Here is a 27,146-nt window from a genome sequence, read left to right as displayed (position 1 = left end):
GGCATAGTCAATAAAGCAGAAATAGATGTTTTTCTGGAACTCTTTCTTTTTCGATGATCCAGTGGATGTTGGCAATTTGATCACTGGTCCTGCCGCCTTTTCTAAATCCAGCTTGAATATCTGGAAGTTCATGGTTCACGTATTGCTGAAGCCTGGCTTGGAGAATTTTGAGCATTACTTTACTAGCATGTGAGATGAGTGCAATTGTGTGGTAGTTTGAGCATTCTTTGGCATTGCCTTTTTTAGGGATTGGAATGAAACCTCACCTTTTCCAGTCCTGTGGCCACTGCTGAGTTTTCCAAATTTGATGACGTATTGAGTGCTTTTAGTTAGCTTCTTATCTGTTACACATATATAGCCCCTTCTTTCTGCTGAAAATCCCAGTTCTCAAGAATATGAGAGCTGATAGAATTTAAAATATTAAATTTTCCCATAATTACTAATTTACCTATTTATCCACCTCATACATATATCAGTTTCAGAATAACAATATTAATACTACAGTCTCCAGTTATGATTACCAAGAAGTTAAGCATTTTATTACTAATCTGTACTATTTTTGATGGCTGACTCTGTCTAGCTTTTCAGAGCATATAGCCTTTTATACATTACTTTCCTCTTTAATACATTTTAGTCTTAGTTCTATAAGTATTCAGATCTCAACACAAGTCCTTATGTTACCATCTCTGGTCATTTTCAAAAGCTCATTTTCTATTAGATTTCTAAGAAAGGGCTCCTGAATTTGTGCATTTTAGTGACAGTTTTTCACTCTATTTAAACTTAAAAAGCAATTTTTGCTGGTTGCAGTATTGATACATATTTTTTCTCTAAGTATCTTGGTTATGTTACTCCATTTTCTTCTGGCTTAAGTTTTATGTCCAGAAATTGTATAGACTGTGTCTTGCTGTTGATAATTTTGGTACAATATGCTCAATTATCTAGTGACCTCTTTCAGCATCTAGTCTCAGGTTGATTTTTTTTTTTTTTAATTTCATGGAAGTTTCTTTGAATATAATTTTAGGTGTCTGGACATGTTCCTTTCATTTTTAGGGTTTCTATTCTCCAGATGTTGAATCTGCTTTACCTAACTTCAATATTTGACATACTCCCTTAAATTCTTTTTATTTTTATCTGTATTTCTTCTTGATTTTTAAAATTTTACTCCTTTTTTTTAAAGGACTTTTAAGGCATTATTTGCCGTATTTATTAACTCTTGTATCCTGTTAGTATATTCTTTATTGTGAAAATGACTTCTTTTCCCTTAGATCCATTCTTCCTTCATTTCTTTGTTTTTCTTATTCTGATTATGTTGTCCTTTTTTGCTTAATACTATATTCTTCATGTCCTTTAGCTAATTTTCAAATAATAGGTTACAGTTTCGGTTTGCTATATGGTATATCTTTCTGGTATGTGGTTTCAGTTTCTGTAGGATATTATTTTCCCCCTAATTAGCACTTATAATTTTGTGTAGTGTCTCATCAGAAATTTTTCCTATTGCTTATTTTTCTGTGTAAGTTGTTTTTGTGAATTTTTAATATAAAGGTTTGCTTCTGATAGCTCTTCCAATTTCATTGAGCTCACTCTTCTTGTCTACAGTCTACTGCTGGGCTTCTGTCTTCCTTTCTAGAATATCTTCACTCTCTTCTCCTTTCCCAGTTTTTTTATCCTTCTCTTTTTTTCCTCTTGATTTTCTCTGTTCTTTTCATTTTTTATTCTTCTGTTTCCAGCAGTTTCTCCTCAGTGTGTGTCCTGTCCTGGGACAGAGTCCTAGAAAATCAGATTTGAGATAGTAACTGCTTGTATAGACTCCTCAGAGTTTCTTACTGTGAGCCTTGGTACTGTGTCTTTCTTAGAATGTGAACAATTCCTCCTGGATTCAACTGCTGTTTTAAATTGGTTCATCACACTTATACAGAAGTTTTAGTTCTCCTAATCACTTATGGAATCTTTAAGGTTTTCTGTGTGTAGTGTCACTGAGCCCTGGTGGCTCAGAGGGTAAAGTGCCTGCCTGAAACGCAGGAGATCCAGGTTTGATCCCTGGGTCAGGAAGATCCCTTGGAGAAGGAAGTGGCAGCCCACTCCAGTACTCTTGCCTGGAAATTCCCATGGACGGAGGAGCCTGGTAGGCTACAGTCCATGGGGTCACAAAGAGTCGGACACGACTGAGCAACTTCATTCATTTCATTCATGTGTAGTGTCAGGTATCTGCAAATAGTGACAGTTTTACTTTGTCCTTTCCAATTTGGATGCCTTTTATTTATTTTTCGTACCCAGTTTTTGTGCTTAATAGGACTTCTAATACTGTGTTGAATAAAATTGGTGAGAATGGGCTTCCTTGTCTTGGTCCTGATCATAGAGGAAAAGCTCTTAGCTTTCAATCATCAAATATGCTATCAACTGTGGTCTTGTCATATATGGCCTTTATTAGGTTCTTATATTCCCTTTAAACCCACTTTGTTGAGATATTTTATCATGAATAGATATTGAATTTTGTCAAATACATTTTTTTGCATCTGTTGAGATGGTAATTTGATTTTTGTTCTTCATTTTGTAGTTTATCACATTGATTTGTGGACCTTGAACCATCCTTTCATCCTCTGAATAAATCCCATATGATAATGAAGGGAATTCCTTTATTGTTGAATTTTAATTTGGTTTGTTAACATTTTATGAGGATTTTTGTTTATCAGCCATATTAGCCTGTAATTTTTTTTTTTGTCATCCTTGTGCTTTCAGTATCTGGGTAATGATGGCCTCATAACATGAGTTTAGAAGGGTTCCCTCTTCTTTTTTGGAAGAATTTAAGAAGGATTGTATTAATTCTTCCTTGAGTGTTTGGTAGAATTCATTAGTGAAGCCATCTTGGACTTTTATTTGCTGGAAGGTACTTGATTTCTGCTTCAATCTCCTAACTAGTAACTAATCAGTTCAGAATTTCTGTTTCTTCATTATTTAGTGTTAATAGATTGTGTGTTTCTAGGGTTGTATCTATTTCTTCTAGGTGTTCTAATTTGTGTTTAATTGTCTCAGAATTCTTTGTATTTCTCTGGTATGATTTGTAACATTTTTTTTTTTTATGATTTTGAGTCCCCCCCCGCCCCTCTCTCTCTCTCTTTTTGTTTTTTGGTGAGCCTAGCTGAAAATTTGACATTAAAAAAATTATATCTTTTCAAATATCTAGCTCTTAGTTTCATTGACCTTTTCTGTTTTCTTTTAAGTCAGTATTTTATTTATTTCTGTCTGATTTTAAAAATCTCATTCTTGCTAACAAACTTTGGGCTTTAATTGTTCTTTTTTTTAGTTCTTTGAGGTGTATAGTTAAGCTATTTATTTGAGACGTTTTTGTTTGAGGTGAGCATTTATTGCTATGAGCTTTCCTCTTAGAACTGCTTTTGCTGCATTTTATAAATTTCATTTCATAAAATTGTATATTACATTTTCATTTGTATCAAGATATTTTGTATTTTCTGATTCCTTCTTTGATCCATTGGTTGTTCAGTGGCATGTTGTGTAATCTCCACCTATTTAGGGGATTTTCCAGTTTATTTTATATAGTTAATTTCTAGTTTCAATTGTTATAGTTGGAAAAGATGTTTTATGTCATGTAAATTAGTTGGAAAATATGTTTGATATAATTTAAATCCTTTAAAATTTATTAAGCCTTATTTTGTGGCTTAATGTATGACCTATCTTTGGAAGATGTTCCATGTACACTTGTACAACAATGTGTATTATGTTGTTTTTGGATGGAATGTTCTATAAATATCTGTTCATCTAGTCTAATGTATCACTGAAGTCAATGTTTCCTAATTGATTTTCTGTTTAAATAACCTATCCCTTGATGAAAGTGAAATATTAAGTCCCCTACTAATACTATTCTATTGCTATCTATTAATGTCACCTTTATATGCTCAGGTGCTCCTATATTAGGTGCATAAAAATTTTCAAATTTTATATCCTCTTGTTGAATCGACTCCTTTATCCTTATGCAGTGCTCTTCTTTGTCTCTTACTTCAGTCTTTGTTTTAAAGTCTTTTTTTTTTCTGATATAAGTATAGTTTTCCAAGCTTTCTTTTGGTATCCATTCCATGTAATGTCTTTTTCCATCCTGTCACCTTCAGTCTCTGTGTCTTACATCTAAAGTGAGTCTCTTGCAGGCAGATTATTGATGGATTTTTAAAAAATTCATTTAGCTAGTCTGTGTCTTTTGATTGAAGAATTTATTTCTTTTACATTTAAAAGAATTATATTTGTATGCTTATTGTCATTTTGTAATGGATTTCCTGGCTGTTTTTGTAATCCCAATATTTGATACCGTGGGGCAGCTTAGTGTTGTGATGTTTGAAAGGTCTGCTGCTGCTGCTGCTGCTAAGTCGCTTCAGTCGTGTCTGACTCTGTGCGACCCCGTAGACGGCAGCCCACCAGGCTCCCCCGTCCGTGGGATTCTCCAGGCAAGAACACTGGAGTGGGTTGCCATTTCCTTCTCCAATGCATGAAAGTGAAAAGTCGAAGAGAAGTCGCTCAGTCGTGCCCAACTCTTCGCGACCCAGTGGACTGCAGCCCACCAGGCTCCTCCGTCCATGGGATTTTCCAGGCAAGAGTACTGGAAGGTCTAGACTTTGTTAAAGGAGGTTGCAGTGTTTGGTTAGATTGACCATTCCAACTGTTTCAACCATTGTAACCAAGTGGATCAGTAAGTCATGTTCCAGCTGATCAGAGATTCTTAGGCTGATGCTCAGATCAAAGAAACTCAGACAGCAGCAGATGGAGGTTGTTGTTCAGTCGCTCAGTCATGTCTGACTCTTTGTGACGCCATGGACTTCACACCGGGTTTCCCTGTCCTTCACCATCTTCTGAAGTTTGCTTAAACTAATGTCCATTGAGTTGATACGATCCAACCTTCTGATCCTCTGTCATCCCCTTCTCCTCATGACCTTTGTCTTTCCTACCATCTTTTCCAATGAGTTGGTTCTTCATATCAGCTGGTCAGAATATTGGAGCTTGAGCTTTAGCATCAGTCCTTTCAGTGAATGTTAGGTTTGATTTCCTTTAGGATTGACTGGTTTAATCTCCTTGCAGTACAAGGGGTTCTCAAGTCTTCTGCAGCACCACAGTTTGAAAGCATCAATTCTTTGGTGCTCAGCCTTCTTTATAGTCCAACTCTCACATCCATACATGACTTCTGGAAAAACCATAGCTTTGACAATACGGACCTTTGTCATCAAAGTAATGTCTCTGCTTTTTAATACATTGCTAGGAAAAATGTTTTTGTATCTTGACAATAAAAATATAAACATATATATGCACCTGATTTTGAAAGAGCTGAATGTAATTATCAAAAGAGTGATATAGATTAGATGTATTTTGAGATTTTCAGATACAATTTGTCTTCAGTATGTTGTATGACATTCACTTGAGTTCAGTTCAGTCGCTCAGTCGTGTCCGACTCTTTGCGACCCCATGAATTGCAGCACGCCAGGCCTCTGTGTCCATCACCAACTCACGTCCATCAAGTCAGTGATGCCATCCAGCCATCTCATTTTCTGTCGTCCCGTTTTCCTCCTGCCTCCAATCCCTCCCAGCATCAGAGTCTTTTCTAATGAGTCGACTCTTCACATGAGGTGGCCGAAGTACTGAAGTTTCAGCTTTAGCATCATTGCTTCCAAAGAATACTCAGGACTGATCTCCTTTAGAATGGACTGGTTGGATCTCCTTGCAGTCCAAGGGCCTCTCAAGAGTCTTCTCTGACACCACAGTTCAAAAGCATCAATTCTTCAGCACTCAGCTTTCTTCACAGTCCAACTCTCACATCCATACATGACTACTGGAAAAACCATAGCCTTGACTAGACGGACCTTTGCTGGCAAAGTAATGTCTCTGCTTTTGAATATGCTATCTAGGCTGGTCATAACTTTCCTTCCAAGGAGCAAGCATCTTTTAATTTCATGGCTGCAGTCACCATCTGCAGTGATTTTGGAGCCCAGAAAAATAAAGTCTGACATTGTTTCCACTGTTTCCCCATCTATTTCCCATGAAGTGATGGGACCGGATGCCATGATCTTAGTTTTCTGAATGTTGAGCTTTAAGTCAACTTTTTCACTCTCCTCTTTCACTCTCATCAAGAGGCTTTTTAGTTCCTCTTCACTTTCTGCCATAAGGGTGGTGTCATCTGCATATCTGAGGTGACTGATATTTCTCCCGGCAGTCTTGACTCCAGCTTGTGCTTCTTCCAGCCCAGCGTTTCTCATGATGTACTCTGCATATAAGTTAAATAAGCAGGGTGACAATATACAGCCTTGACGTCCTCCTTTTCCTATTTGGAACCAGTCTGCTGTTCCATGTCCAGTTCTACCTGTTGCTTCCTGACCTGCATATAGGTTTCTCAGGAGTTAATGTATGTTTAAATACATACATGCATGTGTGCACACTTACATATGGTAGAATTGAACTTCCCTTTATAGTCGGCCATCTGTTTATAACTTTGAGAAATTGATGGTTAGATGTCATGATTTATGAGTACATATTTAAACATAGTCCAATTCTCTTGCAGTTGGCCAGCTGAGAAGGAGAGCAGGTGACCTTCATGTTGCAGCTGGCAAACCTGCTTCAGTACATGAGTCTGCCTCACTTCTTTCCTTGGAGTGACAGCAGGGCTGTCATTTCTTCCCATTCAATTCCTCCTCCTTTAAGAGGATTCAGTCTTTACAAGAAGGCATCCTTTTTCTCTTCTCACTTCCCTTTTGGTCCTTACCTGCTTTTGTTCAATATTTACCTGTGGCCTCCAAGTTTTGGAGGCAGCAAAGCATGGTGGTTGAGATCTTGCATTCTAGAAAGGACAGTGGGATTCGAATCTGTGCCACACTATTTATTAGTTGTATGACTTGGGCCTTGTTATCTTGCACGTTCTTAGCTTCCTTATCTGTTAAATGGGAATAAGAACAGTGTCATGTTGGGACACATGAAGTGTTGCTTTAATTATCCCTTTTCTTCTGACTTCCACTGCTGCTAGGGTGGCTTTATCACCTCTTTCTGTCTTTCCTGGGAGTCAACCCAGATTTAAAATTCATTCCCCTCCTGTACCAGACAGCCTCATACAACCCAACTTCCTAAACTTCTTCATCCTTTGATTTCCCCTTTCCTCTCAATTGCACATGGAGTTTAGAAATTTGCTTAAAATTTATCCCAATATTTACCCACCTAAGACATATGCCTAGAGAACGTGACAAGAAAGGCTTTCTCAAAGCAGATAATTTAAAGAGGAAGCCTCTGTTACTTTTTACTTAGACAAACTGAAATCATGTGCTATAATCCCTCACTCCAAATTCTCATTTACTCTTTTCCACCTTTAAAAATACATTCCCTCCCTTGTGAATAACTGTTATACATTTTGTGTTACAAGCCAGAGTGCCATCACCTTACTGTAGCCATCATAGCCATCATAGGGAGAACTCAAAACCCACGTTGCTACTGGCTGTTTGGGGGCATCATCGAAAGCCCGATTACAGGTATCACTGGACTGTTGTTTTCCATGTAGTGTTCTTTTTATGCTTTTGCTCATGAATTTCCCCCCGCCCCCCTTGAATTCATTGGATAGTACAAGGCAGCCTTCCTGAATACAGACTCCTTCTTATTAGCAGTGCTTCTCCTTTGCACCATAGCATTGGTTTTAAGGTAATATCTGATAGTAGAAGATCACATTTCATTATGCTTTGAAGATGAGGGTAGTGATATATTCCATGTACGATTGGCCTCTTCCTGCTAATGTGTGCCAGATTGCTTAGTATTAACATTAAAACAAACAAACAAACAGTATAATAAAAAGAGAAGGGTTTTCCTCCTTTTTGAAAGCAGGAAATAGAGCAGTATTGCTGCTAAATAAAGCATTTTTCTATTTTGAATACACTCAGGGCTATTGGCCACTGTCAGCAGAATAAAAATCATCACATTCTTATCCTGAAATGTTAAAGTCCGCCTGATATTTGGTGCACAAAGAATTCATTTACCAGGGGTGATCTTCCAAACCCCTCACAGACGTTTCATAAAAATTAATGTGTTTTGTAGGAAATTGTATTATGGGCACTCCGAGTAAAGGAAGCTGCAAGTCCCAGGCTGGTGGTGGTGTTCTGACTTGCTTACACTAAACCCAGTGGTCTGAACTGTCCTAAGGACTTCTTTCTGGCTTCTGCATGCTTTATGTTTTCAGGTTGAAAAGTCACAGAAGATGGCACACCTTCGGGCAGTGCGCAGTCTGACAGCTTCAGGCCGGTTGAGTTGGTGTTGGTTTCCAATGTTTGAATATCAATAGATTATACCTGAAACGGTCTGGGTTTCTGGGTTTTGTGGAAAAAGTAGAACAACACTGGGTCCACAGTGGAGTGGCTACTCCTTTTAGCTGTGGCCTGGGCTAGAACTTGTCATTCTACTCTGGGCTTCTCTACTCATTAATGTGAGCCTTTGTCCCTGTAGGCACAGGAATTACTTCAGCATTGGAAAAGAAAAAAAAAATTGATATTCAGGACTAAACAATATGTTGAATATGTCTTTTCAATTAACAAATTTAACAAAAGAAAATATGTGTGTATAACTTTTTTTGAAATCTGTATAATTTATGAATTGTATGTATCTAATCTCAGGAATAGATAGCATTTTTGGAATATAAATGAAAATGTTATACAAATTAGTGCATATGTAAATGCTAAAAGTTATAAATTATATGTACACTTTCTGCTCTTCAGAATGTGATGTATTCATAGAATCTTCAAACTGGAAGGACCCCTTAGTAACATCTAGTTCTAGTTCAACTCTGTCCTTTGAGTGTTAAGAAACTGAAGCCCAGATCCTGAGTCCATTGATTTATTCAAGGCCACACAACCAGTAAGTGGTGCTGGAACAGTTTGCCTGTGACCTGTTGGTGATGCCAGGTCAATGGGGGCATTGATGTACATAGATAGGGATAGAGCTGAATTTTAAAAGTTACCTCTTATTACACTGTAAACCACACAGTGTTTATTTTTGTTATGTCTATCAGTATTTACTTGCATTTTTCCTCCACATTTATTGAGATATAGTTGACATACAGCACTGTGTACATTTAAGGTGTACAAGCGTAATGATTTGACTTACATGCATCATGAGATGATTATCATAAGAAATATAGGGAACATCTATCATCTCATATAGATAAAAATTAAAGAAGTAGAAAAAAAAACTTTCCATGATGAGAATTCATAGGATTTACTTCTTGATAGCTTTCATATATAATATATTATACTGCTGATGCTGCTAAGTCGCTTCAGTCATGTCCAACTCTATGTGACCCCGTAGACGGCAGCCTACCAGGCTCCGCCGTCCCTGGGATTCTCCAGGCAAGAACTACTGGAGTGGGTTGCCATTTCCTTCTCCAATGCATGAAAGTGAAAAGTGAAAGTGAAGTCGCTCAGTCATGTCCGACCCTTAGTGACCCCATGGACTGCAGCCCTCCAGGCTCCTCTGTCCATGGGATTTTCCAGGCAAGAGTACTGGAGTGGGTTGCCATTGCCTTCTCCATAATATATTATAGTTTTAGTTATATTTATCATGTTGTGCCTTACATTCCTTGGTAGCTGTCTATCTTATAATTGGGAATTTATATCTTTTGATCACCTTCATCCAGTTCCTCCTATGTGACACATCTTTCTCTGACATTTTTATTTCCGGGTCTCTGAAAGTATCAATCCCAGACAGAATGTTCTGTTGCCTTATTTGTTGTTCATAGCCCATCTGGTCATTTCTCATTTCCAGAGGTTGGCTTTTATCCTTTCATCACTTAAGTGATGCCATTTCTTGAGTCTGAGGCTATTGTTGACTGGTGCCACCAGGATTCTTGTTTTAACACCATTACCAAATCTGCCAAAGATAGCAGTTCTCAGTTTTGACCCATCATGGCTGTTCCTTTACCAGTGTTTTGAAGATTGACTGTAAAGTTTGCGCTGCTGGAGGTGGGATAGGTGATGATATAATTAAAGCTGAAGTTTAGCAAATGACAGATCCGGAAGAGTGAATGGCATTGAGGTTCATCTAAGACCTTAATGTAAAACTGTCTTATAACCTGAAAGCTTTTTGTGTGCAGAGTCTAAATTAGGACATTGTCAGTAGGGGGAGAGTAATTGCATTTTGGTGGATAGTGAATCTCAATTTTTATTTATAAGAAGTCTATTTGATTAAATCCTTATAGCTTCCCTGCTCATCCTGTTTCCTTTGCAGTGTATTATGAATAGTAAGGTGATGTTACTTCAACAGAACATAGGATTTTTTGTCCAGATTATATCTCAGCTATTCACATAATTATCATCCATGATAACATTTCTAGTATCTTCAGTGTTTTGAACAAATATTACACAGATGTGATCTGCTTGATGTCACCTTGCTGAACAGTTTTAGTGTGCAGAGGAATTAAAGAGAAGAGGCCATTTTATGAAGGAACCATAGAATTGTTGTCATTGCCTTTGTTTGTAGAATTCATCAACTTTATTCGTTCAAGTAGAGATGAGGTGTATACCTGAAACTAATATAATGTATGTTGATTATGCCTCAGTAAACATTTTTTAAAGGAGATATATGAAGTGGTTTTAAATAGAATGATCATCCAGGTTACTAGGCAAAACTATTGATTAGACAAAGCACTGTAATAAAATGAAATCATTGCTATACTAGAACAAACAGTGTATTCAAATGGAACCAGTCACAGGCTTATAGATCTCAAGAGAGAACAGAGAATACTTCTTGGAGGAAGTGGCACTTGTTTATGCGTGAGTCACTTGGGACAGGTGAGCCCTGTCTAGGAGAAGCAGGACAGAGTGATGGGTGATCTGTGCCAAGACTCTGGGTTGGGAGACTGCAGAGTATGCATTGTTATATGTTATTACAGTGCCTGTTGATGGTAGAATGAAAGTCAGCAGAAAGAGGTGCAGTCAGGCAGGGCCACCAACACGAAAGGTATTCTGAGTACCTTTGTACATTTCACCTTGGCTTCCTGGCCTTTAGGACTCTAAGAACTTTTAAAGCAGAGGTGGAATATGCATCTGGGAAGTCTGTGGCATTAAACTGCTCCATCAATTTTGACATCCCTCCCAGTGTCAAAATAGTAAGATGAGAGTGAAGGAACTATCTGAGAATTGAAAAAACTTTGCAGAGTTGCATTTTAGAAGATCAGGTGTCTTCCATATAGATTGTTTTGAGGATACTAAATACAAAGGCAGGAAAAAAAAACCAGAAGGCCATTGTAGGAGTTAACATAAGGCTCTCTTGTATGGGCTGGTAATCTTGGTCGGGATGAAGAAAAGGAAAAATATAAATGAACAGATTTGGTTATTGAATATGGCAGAGGAGGCATCAAAGCTGCCTCGGTAATGTTTGGCCTCACTTACTGGGTGGATGGTGGGGACATTCCATGGGGTGTGGAAGGGGGACTTGTTGGGACCTGAAGAAGCTGGCGGTTAATGCATGGCCAGGGCCTAGGGCGGACCGCTGGAGAGCTGAAGGATTTGAGAAGAGAGAGTTGGCCAACGGACCAAATCAGGAGAGACTTAAAACTCAGTAACCTTAGCAACAGAGCCGTGGTGAGGACCAAGGGAGGTATGGGAGGTGAACCCATGGAGAATGCCAGTGTAGCCAGTGCTTTCCAGAAATTTGTGTAAGGGAAGAGAGTAAAGGGGACTTGGGGACTGAGAAGTGAATCTCCTAATTTTGTTCTGTAAGAGAGATTTCAAAGTCTCACCAAAATCTCTTCCTTAAGTGTTATTTAAATTCTCTAAGTTTCAGAGTTTTGGATACCTTTTTAACTGGCAGTAAGTTGGATGTTTTGGGGAGCAAAGCAGAACAGGCACGTGGAGGCTTAGCAGGTTGGGAAGACCCACAAATGAAAATAACAGCATTGTTATGGTGGCTTTCGGTATAAATAGAGTTATTAGCTTCACACAAAAGCTCTGAGGACATGGTGGATATTAAGCTTGCAATGGTTATTGAAAGTATATGTGTCTGACAACGATTTCCATCAAAATGTGAGGGCTAAACAAGTTGTGGTGCCAGTGTGGTCAAGTGGTTTTCTAGAAAATTCACTTAATGGCAGTATCACTGACCCCAATACAACTGTAAGAAATACAGTCACTTTAAAATGTCTCTGCCCTCTTTTTGGACACCATGTAATTCTATCCTTTTTACGAATGTCCTTCTCACCCCTAAATTTGTGTGTTCTTCCCTAATGGAATGCGTCTTTACACTCAGGAACCTTGTTAATTTATGGTGTATTTTGGGATTCTAAGAAGTGAAAAATGGGGCAGTAATACGACTTCTCTTTGTTTTACTCTGAAGAGGATTTTACTACCGGGTTCTTGACATCTTCCACCTTAGTTTATCTTTAATTTATCTTTAACTGGAACCATTTTGTCCATTAGCTCTATTCTAATTACCTCTCAAAATGGTCAGATTTACAGGCAATACATGACAGAGAAAATGCAGAAGAAAATCAGCCAACCTCTCCTGACATTCAACAGCAGCCCACGTCTAAATAGTGGAAAAGTTTATTTGCTTTTTCTGAGGATGTGCTAAGTGATTTTGCAATGTGAGTGGTATGGCCTTCTAGCTCTTAGGCCTGCATTTATTAAATAAATTTGTTCTCTAACTCAAGTGTTAAGTGTGTATTATGAAACCTCAAAGCCAATTTCGGTGATTGCAATGTGCAAATATTTTTTAAATTATGTAATTAAATAGGACTTGGCCTGTGAGGTCCACTGAAGTAATTTATTAATTGAACAGTCTGATTTAATTGTATGTTATTTTCGTTTATTCAGGGAAGGGCCTGAATCTCTTAGAGAGAGAGGAGCCTCTTGTGCGCCTTGTCACTGGAGGTGCAGAGGTCTCTCCAAGGAATCTTTAGCACCCAATTAAATATTAACCAAGAAGAAGTGACTTGTTCCTTCTGTCCCTGAAACTCCATTTTGATGTCTGAGTATGGTGATTTTAAAGGAAAAAGAAAAAAAAAAGAATCTTACTGGGTAAAAACTATTTGTTATTCTCTTGATTTATCATGACATTATTTAAAAGTGACTCTCTCTTTTCCTCTTAATTGTGCCAGTGTGCAGGGTTATATAAAGTAAGTGCATAAAAAGAGAAGCCCCTTGAATTCAGCATTAGCTTCATCCAGCTACGGCTGCAGCCTTGCTGTATCTGTTTCCTTAAAATGTCATTTTAAAGGTATTGTGGTTTTAGAGCAGCAGCTGTGACTGAAAAGTATGTAAACTAAGCTGTTCTTGCTCATATCATTTTTATATTCTTATGTCAGACCAGAAGGCTGCTTTAAATTTATTTTTCATTGTGTATTAGTTCTAGAGCCCGTTTTTTTTCCCTTCCTTGGGAACATATGTTCTTTGGGACTTGTGATACTCAAACGCTTAAGAAAATAACAATTGTTGGTGGGGGAGAAAAAAAAGCCTCAAAATCATTTTTTACTTGAGTATTATATTTGGGAGAAGACAGGTCTAAAAAGTGGACTCTCACAAGGTAGAATTGGGGGGCCTAGCATCTGTGTTTTAGGAAATGGAAGAATTCAGTCACGTGGAAGGCAGTAACTTTTAGAAGCCCAAATTGCTTTCCCAAAAGGAAAATATTTTTTGTTACTATTAAATATAGTTTATATTGCTACTTCAGAACTTTTTTTTTTTTCCCGGTGAGGCCATTTACTCAAATTCTTAGTTAATATTTCTATATAGAAACGTCTTTGTCTCCAGAGCTTGCCTTTGCGAATTCCCATTTAATATGCGGTTGTGGATAAGTATTTATTCATACCATGTGGTACCCCACACCTGATCAAGTGACAGCATGGCGTCATGTCAGCCAGCAAGAAGTTGGAGTGACTTTTGAGTAATGGTGGCAAAGAAGGCACACGGGGTTGAAGGAAACGACAATAATGGGAATTTTTTTGTGTTCTTGTACATTTCACTGTGTTTAATGCCTCACTTCTGCTGTAGAAATTTGGAACATTGGATAGAGAATTACTTCTTCTCCTAAAGAGTTGTAAAAGCTGAGTTGAAAGTCTGAGCTATTAGAAATTTCCATGGTAAATATAATTTGATTACATGTTCGTAATTTCCCTCAGAGCTCAGGATTTTACTTAGAGCTGTTTCACAATGATAAATTTCTTTCTAGGTTTTGCAATCTAATTTAGCCCTAAGGTTTGCCTTAAGATTCCATGGATTTGCCTCCTGACTGCAGGCCCACATCTCTGTGCTCCAAGTGGGGAAAGTAACTTGGGGAGGAAGGTAGGTCCATTGTAGGTGTATTGTTCTGCTTGTTCTAGGACTCCCATCTCTCATTGGGACCCAGGTAGTGTTGTCCTCCATCCATAAGCTGGTCTTCGTGGTCCTTACATCATATCCATGGAAAAGGACCTCTCGGAGCATCTGGGCTGTTGGTCAGTAGGGCTAGCAGGTACGGCACAGACATCGGCCGCCCAGGAAGGACACCAGGCAGAGCGCTGGGCACATTGCTAGGACATTGCTTCCAGGCCTCTGAGGATCCTAGGGAGGGTAGTGGCCAAATGTGCACTTGGAGAGATTGGGGGCAGAGAGCCAAAGGCTGTTTCCCAGCCTGTAGACAGCTATTTAAGTATTTGAACAGCTCCATCACGCAACCACTGAGTACCAGTTGAACATCATCCCTGAGTTAACACCCTTTTCCCAAGAAGGAGACAGGTCTGGAGAAGGGAAGGGAATTAGCAAATTCTAGCAGAGTCATTGGTGGATCCATGAGTAGAAACCACTCTCTTGTCTTCTAGAGAAATGTTCTTTCCACTTTACTTTGACTGCTCTTATCTACGGAAGGGGAAAAAATCTCTTTTTCCACTTATCTTAAATTAGACTTGATTTAAAAGGCATTTTCTTAAGAATAAAACTAAGGGAGGAAAAAAACAAGATGCCTGGAACACTGAAGTGAATGACTTTCTAGAAGAAAGTTAGCTTGTTTCGATTCAAGTTCAGAAGCAACAAGATGGCACAATTTATAGGACATTTGTGATTCCTGTGTTCATATTCTTGCACCCTTGCTGTTCACAGGATTCTGCTCCAGAATCTCCTTTTAGCATGGTTGATGTTTCCAACAGCCATTGGAGCCGTTTGCTTTTGCACACTTGCTGGGAGTCAAAGGTTCTTGTCTCTGCTTCTGGCCACACCACGCACTTGGTCTCAGTCACACACTGAATCCACTTCCCAGGAGGGGATGTCTTGACTGGACCCCTCCCCTGGCCCCCCACAGGTGCCTTTCAGCTCTACAGTGAGTTTGCTCTTATCTCTCATCGGAGATTTTTCCCATCTAAGCCTTGTTTCTCCCACTGAAATGCCCGAGTCATACAATGGCTATAGAAGAAACCTGAATTTTGATCGTGAAGATACAAGACATTTTATTTGGTCCCCAGTCAGTTTTTTGGAGAACATCCTTGTCTTTTGTCATTGGTAAATCTTGGTCAAGGAATTTCTCGTAAAATAAATTGATCACTTTCTATTCTAAGTGGGGTTTGTGCTTTATCATCATCATCATCATCATCATCCCTGGTAAAGCTCCTTGGTATGACTGGGTGGGGGTCCCATGGCCTTTTCCCCACCCACTGAAGAAGCTCATGAAAGATTGTGTGGTATGGAAAGTGCCTTAGCAATTAAATAAAAGAAAGCCTGGTTCACATAAAGAGACTTGTTTCTATATGGAAAATATGAGCCTTTTTTTCTTTTTCTTTTTTTACATGGACCAGGTGTGGATTAGTTCACTGAACCTTTCACCCAGCCGTATTCCCGCTTGTAATTCTTCTGAGGCATAGTTCAGCCAAGTCAAAGAAACATGTTATTAAAGGTGAGCTGAAAGGCATTTAAAAAATAAACAAACTGTTTAAGATCTTAAATCAGTAACAGAATCTATATGCACAGACTTGAAAAGTACTAGAAAATGTGTTTCAGTATCTCTGGGTTTCAGGCCAGATTCTTCTCTTACCTTCTTTAAACATCACCCCAAAGTCCTTTTTGGTTGCTGGTGGGCTGAGCAGTTGCATCTTGCTTGGATGGTAGATCTCTTGTAACTAATGATTTACCCTCCACTGGGGAAGGTGAGACCCTGATCTTAAACCTGCAGTTCTCCAGCTAATATTGAGAGGGAAGAATAAATACTTTGATTTTATTTTAGCACTGTGTCATTAAGTTTAAACTTGGATATACATTCTCTCCTTTCTTCTAGCTTGTAGCATGGCACAGAACCAGAAATTATTAACAGCTTGTATAGATGATAGAAATCAAGCATGGGAAGTTTTAGATTTAGTTACATTATCCCTGGTTAGAATAACAGTGGCTATCATTTCTTTATCACTCATTATGTGCCAGACACGTTTTTTTGAAGCACTTTTGTATGTTAATGCATTTATTCCTCAAAAGCACATTATGTACTGTCATTCAGCCCATTTAGTGGATAAGGACACTGAGGGAGAGAGAACTGAAGTGTTGTAACTTGCCTGAATTCACAAGACCAGTAAGCATCAGACTTAGTTTTGAACCCTTGGACTTGAATCTGTTCTTGTGAGGTCTGTGTTGTCTAAGACTAAATAGTACTGTGGAGCGCTATTCTGTAGAATACTGAGTCTTAACTGAAACAGCCCAAGGAAGCATTAAGAAATAAAGATACTCATCTTGTACATCCTGGGCCTTGCCACCTTTACCCTGACCCCCCACCACTATCGCCAAGGTTTTCCCCTAGTTTAATTGTTGTTGTTGTTGTTTTCTGTTTTCTTTTGGTTGTTTTTAACAGTATAGCCTCTTTTTAGCTAAGGACCACTGGGCATCTTTTGCATCCTGTTGTGTTGCTTCTCCCTTGATTGTCTTGAACTCTCCTTGTGATTGTGGGGTTGTGGAAAGGTGTTCTCTCCCTTTTAAAGTCATTGCAAAAATCTAGAACAAGGGAGGAGAGGTATTTTAGGGGTATTCCAGGGGTGTCCCTGGCTCACCTTTTTACAAGGTGAGCTGTTCCTTCCCCAGGTAATGAGAATCCCCAGTTCCCCAGGGTGGACTTAGAGCTTCTTTCAGACACTTAGACTGAGGCGAGAAGACCCACCCCCCCACCCCACCGCTGCTGCTTTCCGTGACAGAAATGGGAGCCGGAGGGGGTTCAGGCAGCAGCTTCAGCCAGTGCCCTTCTGAGTAGCTTTGCTTCGTTGAAGACCATATGCTGAGCTTGTCAAAGTCATCTGCCTATTTCAGCCATTCTTGTTTTAGGAAAGTTAACTTGCTGTATTGTGGAAGGAGCATCACATGTAAGCAGCCATGCCAAGCTCCTCCCAAATGTCCTCCTCCTTTGTCGGGTTCTGGGGGCATTTAGCAGAGCCTTACTGTTGGGAGGATGAAAGGTTCCCTAGTGTCAGTATTAACACAGTGTCCTATATGTGTCAGAATCCTTTACAGCTAAGGAGCTGAGAGGGTGAGCCTCGTAGGGCTCTAAATTATACCAGCGTTTCTGAGTCTATTTCTAGTGGGCGCAGATAGATGGTGAGCTATGTAAAATGGGAAAGTTCTATGTCAGTAACATTGCAGTGGTGATTACAAAATTGTATGCTTTTGTCAAGACTAATGAAATCATACACATAAAATTGGTGAATTTTGTTGTACATAATTTAAGCCTTATACTGATTTTAAACACACCTTTAAAAAAAAAAAAAGATAAGTCAAAGTTGAATATAGAAGGGATCTGGGACCTGCGAATGTCAGAGAATTCAGGAAGAGTGGCATGGGAAAGGAAATGGAATGAAAAGGAGCCAGGGAAAGTTGCCTCATCGTTTGGCATTTCTCTGATGGCCAAAAGGTAAGTTTCTACTTTCGGGTCACTTGTAAGCACTGTGGGCACAGAGCTGCCAAGTTTTGTAGTTTAAGGGCTAATAAAGTCAGGGTGTGGGTAATACTGAGAGAGGGGTTATTTTCAAGGAAAGATCGCTGGGAGGTCTTCCCACCCTTAGTGACTGTGTGAGCACTTGAGTGTCTTTCTCCCCCAGTGTGCCTGCAGTAAAATGCAACTTTGGAGCCACTTTGAGGGTCTTTGCTACGTGCACCCGGAGTGTTTACCACTGTACGTACAATAGAAGGATAGAGGTGCTGGATTGAAGTACAGGATTGTTTTCATGCAACTTACATGCTGATTCATAGTGTTGATTCCATATGTATTTATTGAACAATGACCATGTGTTACTCCTGTTTTCTACTAAAATACGACATGCAAGACAGATGAAGTCCTTGCCTTCATGGAGTTTATATTCTGATATTTTGTCCCAAACTGAAATGCATGCAGTCAAGATTAATCTGACTGATTTTATCTATTGCCTAAACTTTCCCAGAAAAATCAAACAAAATGTTTCACCGCAGATGGAAGCCGCCAGGAGCCAGATGTGGCCACGAGAAGAATGTCTTCAAGAGCTTGTCATCTGGCTCCAGCTGTGCTAACCTAAGGCCTGGTAGGCAGCCACAAGCCGCATCTGCCAACTGGTGGCCAGACGTGACTGCAGGTTTAAATAATTAGCGGAATCCCTCACCCAGTGGCTGGATTCGCTGTGTGTGTCCTAAGATTACCAGGGCGTCCAGACCAGGAGCCTCTGTGGTCCCAGACAGAACCCACAAGGGAACCGAAAATCAGTCCCTTGAGAAAATAGCCGAGGCCTTCTTATCCTGGAACGTGGAGAGGGACGCAGGGGAAAACCCATTGTCAGCAAGAAAGCAGAAATAAACCAGATGTGGCCCCCGCCATGCACGTCTTAATTCTGGCCAAGAGCTCCTTCCTGGCCCAGGATCCCTGCCTGGGGCCTGCCCCTGCGGAATAGCAGAAAGGGGAGTTGGCCTGTGAGGCTGACCCTTTCCTAATTATTGTGATTTTTAATTGTTGCCTGTTTGTGAGAATCACTTATGTTGGCCTGTATTGATTTTACCCAAAAGTGATTTGTTGAAAGTCTTAATTCCTTCCTTTGAAAGCAATTGGATACTTAGAGATGTGCCGCGACTTCTCAGATGTAGTGTATCTGCCTGCCCAGATAAGTATGTACATAAATACAATGCTTCAGCCTATCTGGTGTGAAAGATTTTTTATAAAATGTGGCATTCTCGGTCTCATGTAGCAGGCAGTCTCTATTATCATCTGGGATAATGCAGTTTAGGTCACTCATTGTCCAGCCAGCTCCTGACACCCCTGTAGTTGCTCAGTAAGTGTAGAAGGAGCTGAGAGAATAAGCCAAGATTGCACTGGGCATGCTGACATTCAAGTGCAGTGACTAAGAGCGAGTCTGGTTATCTCAAATAATCAATCAGGGAGACATCCTTCAATGTAGAGCAAAAAGGGAAAAGAAGTAAAGATTTAATTGTGATATTTTTAGGGTTCTTTTTTTCAGATGTCTATATCTAGTATCTGATTATCATAGAAAACACAAAATAGTGGAGATGAGGGTTTCTCTGGGGGATTCTTCTAAGCCTAAACCGGTGGATCCAGGTGTGGACATCTTTATCACAGTGAGGTTCTGCATGTTTTTTTGAAGAAGGCCTGCACTGAATAAGTAATAACAAAATCATTCAAGTGAGGACAAATGTTAAGACACTAGTTTATGTGTAAAAACCAACTTTTGTATTCTGAGTGCATTGTGTAAATTTGCCATGCAGGAAACATAAGTGAAGCCATTTGGTTTTGTGGCATTGGTGTGGGCTGGCTAAGGGGGTGGGGGAGAAAGTTGAGGCATTGATAAAGTATGAGGCGAGCCAGATGGTTGCATTACACATCTTTTGTGTTCTTGTTTGCTTCTTAAAGCAGTTGCAGAATTTGGCCCTTGGCGATATTTTCTTCATGCTTGTATGTTCTGCTACGAATTTACTTTTGTCAGAGTCCTTTGAAAGAAAAGCCTTGCTCTTAAATTTTTTTTTTTTTTTACTTACATTATAAACTTGTGAAGTCAACAGTGTGTTCATAAAAATATTTTTAAATGTTAAGTATGTTAGTAAATAATGAGATTAACTCTTCTTTTTTCTTAGCACAGTGACTTCAACCACATTTTAGTTCCATTCAGAGATTTTTGCAAAATCAGGAAGGTAGAACTGATGGCAGGCGGATGGATGCAGACAGTGCAGTTACATGTTATCCCAGGAATGAGGTTTATCTGATGACAGATTTTAACTTTTTCTCTTGTAGCAGGTTGTCAGGTTGTGGTTTGCCTATTGTATTTTACCTGCAGGTCTGACTCGGTGATATTTAAGTGGGAATGCTGTGGAGTTGGTTGGTGGGTTTTTGCCTTCGTGTTTGCTTGGCATTTATTGCAACTGTTTTTCACACCATCATTGAAATTTATATTTATTTCCTACTGAAAGCAAATTATATTTTGCAGTCACCAGTGGCAAGGAATATTTAAGATGTTCTAAATGTAAGTAAAGGATGATATTTTATCACTGAATGCTTTTAATAAGGAATTGCTTTGGAGCTCTTTTTTCCCATCGTGATGGAATGCTTCAGAATAATTTAATGTCCTTTTCACAGTCCCAGTTTGTCTCTCTCTCTTTTTTTCTTTTCCTTCTGCTCAAACAAGAGAAGAGCACAAATGTGGGATCCTTGGGCGATGGTTTATTCTCCTGTTGTGCACAAATTTCCAGTTTTTAGTTGGAACCTGCGGTCCCCAATGAGAAAACAGGAAACTTAAGAGTCTTAACCTTATTGAAATCTCTGCCTGGTTTAGTCATAAGTCTGAGGCAACTCCTTCCAATAATGAAGCCATTGTACGCATCATATCTGATCAGTTCTTGAAATGTTTTAGTAAGTCTATCTTACAACATTATAAGAAGATAATCAGCAGCCTTAGAAGGTCCCCATCTGGACCGTAGAGTTCTTTTACTGAAAGATGTTTTGCCTTTTTGAGATAGCTCTCGCGTTTCATCATCTGTTCCGCCGAGATGAAGTGCATATGAAAAGTCAGTGACTCTGAATCCATCTGTTGTTATTATTTTCCACTGATAATTGGCTTGAACAATGAAATGTCTGTGTCTGCAGCCTTTGAAACTGTACACCCTGTTTATTTTCTGGAGGTCTGACTGCAACTCCTCCCCCGTCCCCCATTTTCCCCTCTTCTTTCTCTCTCAAGCTTACAGTGAGTGGCACTGGTGTGAGGATGACATCTTTGACTCTGTGCATCAGTATGTGTCACTCAGCATCTGAAGCTTGCGTACGGATCTTTGTCACAGTCCCTACGTCTGTGTTGTTTGCTCGGGGATCCAGCACTGTGGCGGCAAAGAGCTTAGCTGGGGCCACAATGCATGGATCCCTTACCTGGACTGTCGTCTTTATTTCACTGTCCTCATTAAAATATTAATTTCGAGGACAGTATCTAATACCTATGGAATTAGATACTACCTATAATTGTATAATATATTCAGTTGCATCCAGGTTTGCGCGATACAGAGCATTAATATTGGATTCCACTAACAGCATTTCCATTAGCTTGCTCAACCAGTATGAGATATAGATGAGCTGGGAAGCATAACTACCCGCCAGAACTGCCAAAACAGTCATTAGAAGCTCCATTGGGATGGACAAAGGCTTTTCTCACAGTGATATACTGATTAAATTTTGTTCTATGGTTTATTTGCATCAAGGTTAGATCACTATCGTCTATGAAAGTGGGTTATCTAACACCTGACTTGGAAGGTCATTTCAAGACAAAACAGGGAAAGGAATAGCATCTTCAGTTTCCTTGGGACCCCCTCTTAAATAACCTGTTTTATTTTGGGGGGCTTTGGGAATTTTTAGATTTTCTCTTTGTGTTATACTGTAATACATGTTTAAGACTGGCTTTTTGGTTTGTGACACAATTTTTAAAAATCTTTTCAGTAATATTCTCTTCCTTTGGGGGCAGAATGATATAGCTAGGAAACAGCGTGGTGTTAGTAAAATAAAACTCACTTTGAAAATAGAAAGCCACTTTGTTATTTCCCTTAGCTGGCATAATTATGGTGCATCCTCTGAGGCTCTGAAAAATCTGTGACCTACCCTCTTTTTGGTCCAATAATAATATAGATACATCCTATAGAACAGCAGTGTTAGATTTGCCCCCAAAGTCATGTGTGGCATTAAAAGGAAGTAGGCGAACATAATCTTATTTATGTCTCAATCGAAATCATTTAATACTGCAAAAGTTATTAAAAAATAATTAAGTTACTAAGACCAACACGTAGCTGGAACATGCAGTCAGAGGTTAGAGGTGAGTGCGAGTTAACTCCATAAGCTGAGAAAATGCAGTAGTGAATTCCTAGCGCCCGCATGTTTTTCCTCATGTTTAAATTCCTCGGTTCTAAGGACAAATTATGTTGAGGTATGGCATATTTTCTGCCGAAATGGAGAAAATTGTTGACTGTAATTATGTTATTTAATTGAAATTATAAGTGGTTGAGGCCACTCAGTTAAAAGCATTCTTTCTAATATATGGGTAATGTTTTTAAATGAGTGGTCATGGATTGATGACATTTGAAAGGCAGACGTTTGGGGTGTATTTTTGGAAGACTCAAATTATTTTTCTTAAATCATTAGTAAACTATAAACAATGTAAAGGGATACTTTTTCTTTTTTTTTTTCTCTTTAATTAGATATGAATGAATATTATATGTGAGAGCATATATGTGTATATGCCTGTACATATTTGTGTATGTATGTATATATTTTATATATGAAAATATTTATACATAGATGAGACAGATTTTTCTGTAGGTACAGACTCACAAGGATTGGTTTATAATGGGGCAAATCAGAGAAACAAGAGGTGTATTTCTGACCTTAAACTGTGGCTGAAAAATATGTTGATTATTTAAACCTCTCGTTGAATAAACTCCACTGCTGTGTCTTAAGCCAAGTTCTTTTTGGAGTAGCTGGAGATAACCCTGCATTCCCCCCACCCCAGCCCAGCCCAGCCCTATACCCCCCCACCTGGGGGTGAGTTCTTAATTACTAATGAATGCAATTCATTTTAATTGTTATTATAGCAACAGAACGTTTAACTGTCTCCTGTTTAGTCCTTGTCCCCTTGGAACAGGCGGTGTCTCCTGTCAGAGAGAGGACAGGTAGAAGGCACAGCGGGCGTCTGATTGAGCCAGTTATTCATTTGCTGAGTGTTTGTGTTTATGCAAAGGGGCCTCTTCCTGCATATTTAATCTAGAGTAAGGCAGTGGCTTTTGTTGTGTTTAGCCCACATACCTTCAGTCCCTGCTCACACTGCCGCCAGCCCTGGAGCCCCGGGAGCCCGCAGGCTTCCCAGCGCCTGCACTTTCTCCTTCACCAACTCTCAACTTTCTTCCGTTGTGTGAAAATTGCCTCTCCGGCTCCTTAAAGCTTCCCTTCCTCACCATGAACGGGTAAGTGTGTGCGAAGCCAAGGCTCATACTTTTGTTTCGTTTTCCAAATGTTGAGAGGCTACTTTGCCGCTTTTCTGATCCTGGTTCCTGGGCCGTTTGTCAGTTGTTGGCGGTGTTGAAATAGACAAGTACAGGTGCCTCCTAGGAAATGTGGCTGAAATGTTCGACTGGCAGAGAGAGGCTCTTGGGAACTAGGGGTTGGGGTGGGGGGGCAAAAAAGGGAGAGAGAGAAAGAGAGAGAGAACAGCTTTATTATTCTTTGTCCTAATCCTGTTTTGTAACTATCCTGGAGATAATGCTGCCATTGTTTGCTAAAAGCTTTCAAACAGTGTGCAAGACCGAACTGTAAGAAAGCAGTGAAACTCTGCCGCTGTATTGTCTATACCCAGGCCAGGGTCCTCCCCGAAGGTCTGTGCCGGAATAGGAAGGGTTTTCTTCAGTGGAAATCGAATCGGCTCTTCATTGATATTAATAGCACACTGGAGATGTTGGCCGTGCTGCTCAGAGAGGCGGTTGGGAGGGAAGGAAATCTGATCTTGCTGGGGGGAAGATGACAGCCTCTTGGCCCCACAGTGGAGGAGACATCCATCCAGGCTTAGCCTGCATAATGGCATCCTGGCTTAACTGTTTGCTCTAGGAATTTTAATCTTGAGCTGTTTGTTTTACTATCTGGGGTCTTGCTAGTTTTTGTTCCTGTACTGTCTTTAGAAAGCACGATATTCAGAGTCTCATCCAGTCTTTTTAAAAGTAAATTAAGAAAGAGAAAAAGGCATACACTGTGCCCTTTGATCATTCTGGGGAATGGTGGTAGAAATCGTGTGATAATTTCAAAAATAAATTGCCACAGTTAAGAAGGATGAGCCGTCCAAGGGAAGATACGTCCTATGTAAAGATATTTCAGAGACTAGGAATTGTGTCCAGGGTTGGAAAGGAGTCTTCATTGCCAGTTAACTGTTGCCTCTGTCTGAGTAACTCTTTTCAACAGAAGAGTGTGCTGTTCCCCCGCAGGTTGGAAACTGAGAATTTAAATAAAATTTCATCAACCTTATTAAAATATGTAGGGACTTGGATCTTCATAGGTACAAATCAGTCTCGAGACTTAGAAACATTTATTAACAGTGAGGCTGCTGAAGGTTTTTAATAATAAAATTACAAATACCTTATCTAATTGTAAGTATATGACTTTTATGCTCTGTTTTTAAGGGGAAAAATACTTTTTTTAAATGAGGAAAAGTAACTCCGTCAGAGCACCTTCTGTGATTAGCGCTATTGTATTCTTAAATTTTGATTGATAGAGATAATAGTTTTCACTTAAAAATACAGACAGGTACTTTAACTTTCCATGACAATAGCTATTTGCATTTCTTTTATCTTTTTGTTTAACATTTGTGGGGGTTGGGACGGATTTGATTATTAACTCTTATTGCACACACTCAAGGTAAATCTAAAACAAAGGCTTTGTTAGAGCTTCAAAGAGAAAACAGCAAATATTGTTTTTAGGTTTCAACATTTAAAGCCTGCTAAAGGATACCTATAAAATATTTTCACATGACCATGACCAGGGTTTTACTTTCCTTTAAGGTAAGAGAGTGGTTTTTTCTAAATGAGATGGGCCAACGTGGAGTTGCTGGGGGGCTGCCAGCCTGAAGTCATTTCACGGGCAAGCCTCGCCAGGTTCGCCTGCGCCATGTGGCTTACTTCATATAGAGTATTTTAGATTTTTCTTATGAGAATGGACCCAAAAGTCAGTCCCTCTGATTTAGTTGAGGGTTCCAGATGGTGGGAAGAAAGGAAGCAAAATGTTCCTCGCAGCAATAGGAAGGGACAGTGGGTAGTGATGGAGCCACAGTGGTAGATTTCTTTGACAGAAGAAGAAAGGACGTGGTCCTTGTAAACCAGCAAACCTGGGTGATGGCCAAGGTCGCCTCTGGTCCCGGAGGTCTCTACTACACAGTAGTTTTCCTTTTCTTTCGTTTCTAATTTTCTTCCTTCCTTTTTCCCCTAGGTTTACTCTCCCTGTTTTTCTCCCTTCTTTTCTTCCTTCATTGCTCACTTTTCTTTCCCTCTTTCTTCCCTCTTTCTTTCTGTAAATGTGACTCAGTATTTGAAATATTTAAAGCAGGAGGGGGGTGCAGAAACACTTTGAGATTGTTTTCTAAGTGGATTTTCTTGTCTTGAATGCAAAAAAGTGAAGTGACCCTTGTGTTATCATTTTTCAGCTAGTCGAGTTTGTACTGAGATAGCTCTGTTGTTCTAGGACATCTTTGAAAAGCAAGACAGAAAAGCCCACATGAGTTAAGATTTATGGGTTAAAGAGACCAGTAATCTCTTGGAAATAGGCCCCTTGAGACTTTCTGTTTTCTCAAATGAAGTATATGTCATTTCATGGAGATATCTGGAAGGATGGAAGGTTTGAAACATGCTTCTGGACTTCAAGAGGAGGTTGCTCTAACCAGAGGTGAAACTCCTAACTGCCACCTTCATCACGGGGCAGGAGCTGGTGTTCGCTATCCCTGCATCTCAGGGACACTGACACACAGTAGGTTCTCAACTGGCAGTCACTTGATTGAAGGTTGAAATGAAATACGGTGGCTGTCTTTCACAGTCTCTTGTATACTTGTACAAAATAATACAATGCTGAAATCCTGATGCATAGCATTTCCTTGAGCTTCCATGAAAGAAGAAGGATAAATATTTTTAATGGGAAAGCACAGAGCATGTGCTGTTCATTTAGCTTCCTGTGAAATAAAATCACACATCCAGGTTTACCTGTACCTCTGTTCCAGCGAGGCTCTACCAATTGGCAAAATCACATTTGTTAAATTACGGGTCAGATATACTCATATAAATTATGCAATTGAAGCACTGTATTAAAAGGGGGCTACAGAGTAAAATTCCTAATGGAGAAATAGGGGGGAATTGGGGAGGTAGAGCAAGAAGAAGGTGCATTAGTCTTCTAGCGACCTCAGCTGAAAAGTCATGTCTTGGTCAAGGTCTTTATGGTCATCAAACAACTTTAGGTAAATACATTACCGCATACAGTAGTTAAGAAACCACACTTTGAACAGTTTCTGTTGTCACAGGATCTTGCCTGTATGGAGAATGACATGGAAAAAAAAAGAGTAATTTCTATTTACTGTATTCCTGGTTCACTTTTAAAAACCTAAAATTAATAGGGAACTTGAGAAAGAGGGGAAAAGAAAAAAATGAAATTTATTTTTCTGACTCTTTTGAGAGCTGACAAGTGGGCTGGAGGGCAATATTTTTCTTTTAGCTCTCTTTTTTTTTAACTTAAAAGCATTACTTAATAATTTTATTTTCATTTTGGTGCCTTTGCTGCTGGTAAACATGCAGATATGTATTTGATATATTTAATGAGGCATAGTGTTGTGTTTTTTTTTTTTTTTAATAGCAGTTTTGGAAACGGAAGTTTTATGTTTTTGAAAAAATGAAATGCAGATTTTTCTCCTAGTTGTTGATTTCTGATTCTTCTAGGATAGTAATGATACAGACTCAGACCCCAGTACTACTCCCTAATTTTCTTGTCTGTTATATTGACATATTTCATTTAATTTAGCATGATGGCAAACAGCTGTTGAACTATTAATCTTTTCTCAGCAAAGCTGGAAAAATATCTTTTAGATTACTTTGCTAATGTATACTAAAAACTAAAATCAACAGAAATAAATTAATGCGTGGTCAAATGTACAATACATATTAAAATTTTTG

General features: G+C 39.3%; 1 protein-coding gene across 3 annotated transcripts in view; it reads left to right on the top strand.

The window, feature by feature from the left end:
* FOXP1 (forkhead box P1) overlaps positions 1–27,146 on the top strand; it is a 738,073-nt gene that overhangs the window by 366,278 nt on the left and 344,649 nt on the right. Inside the window, exon 5 of one of the 3 annotated variants that reach the window (XM_010861996.1) lies at positions 15,776–15,873. The exons of 1 other annotated variant lie outside the window; for it this stretch is intronic. The gene's annotated coding sequence lies outside the window, so the exon portion shown is untranslated. Of the gene's footprint in view, positions 1–15,775; positions 15,874–23,039; positions 23,418–27,146 lie in introns of those variants that run through there. One more of the 3 variants, XM_010861998.1, reaches the window with a different exon arrangement.

Source organism: Bison bison, unplaced genomic scaffold (assembly GCF_000754665.1).
Source record: "Bison bison bison isolate TAMUID 2011002044 unplaced genomic scaffold, Bison_UMD1.0 scf7180017864474, whole genome shotgun sequence".
Taxonomy (NCBI): Eukaryota; Metazoa; Chordata; class Mammalia; order Artiodactyla; family Bovidae; genus Bison; species Bison bison.
The sequence above is the reverse complement of the archived record's forward strand: the minus strand, read 5'-3'. Positions and strand labels throughout refer to the sequence as shown.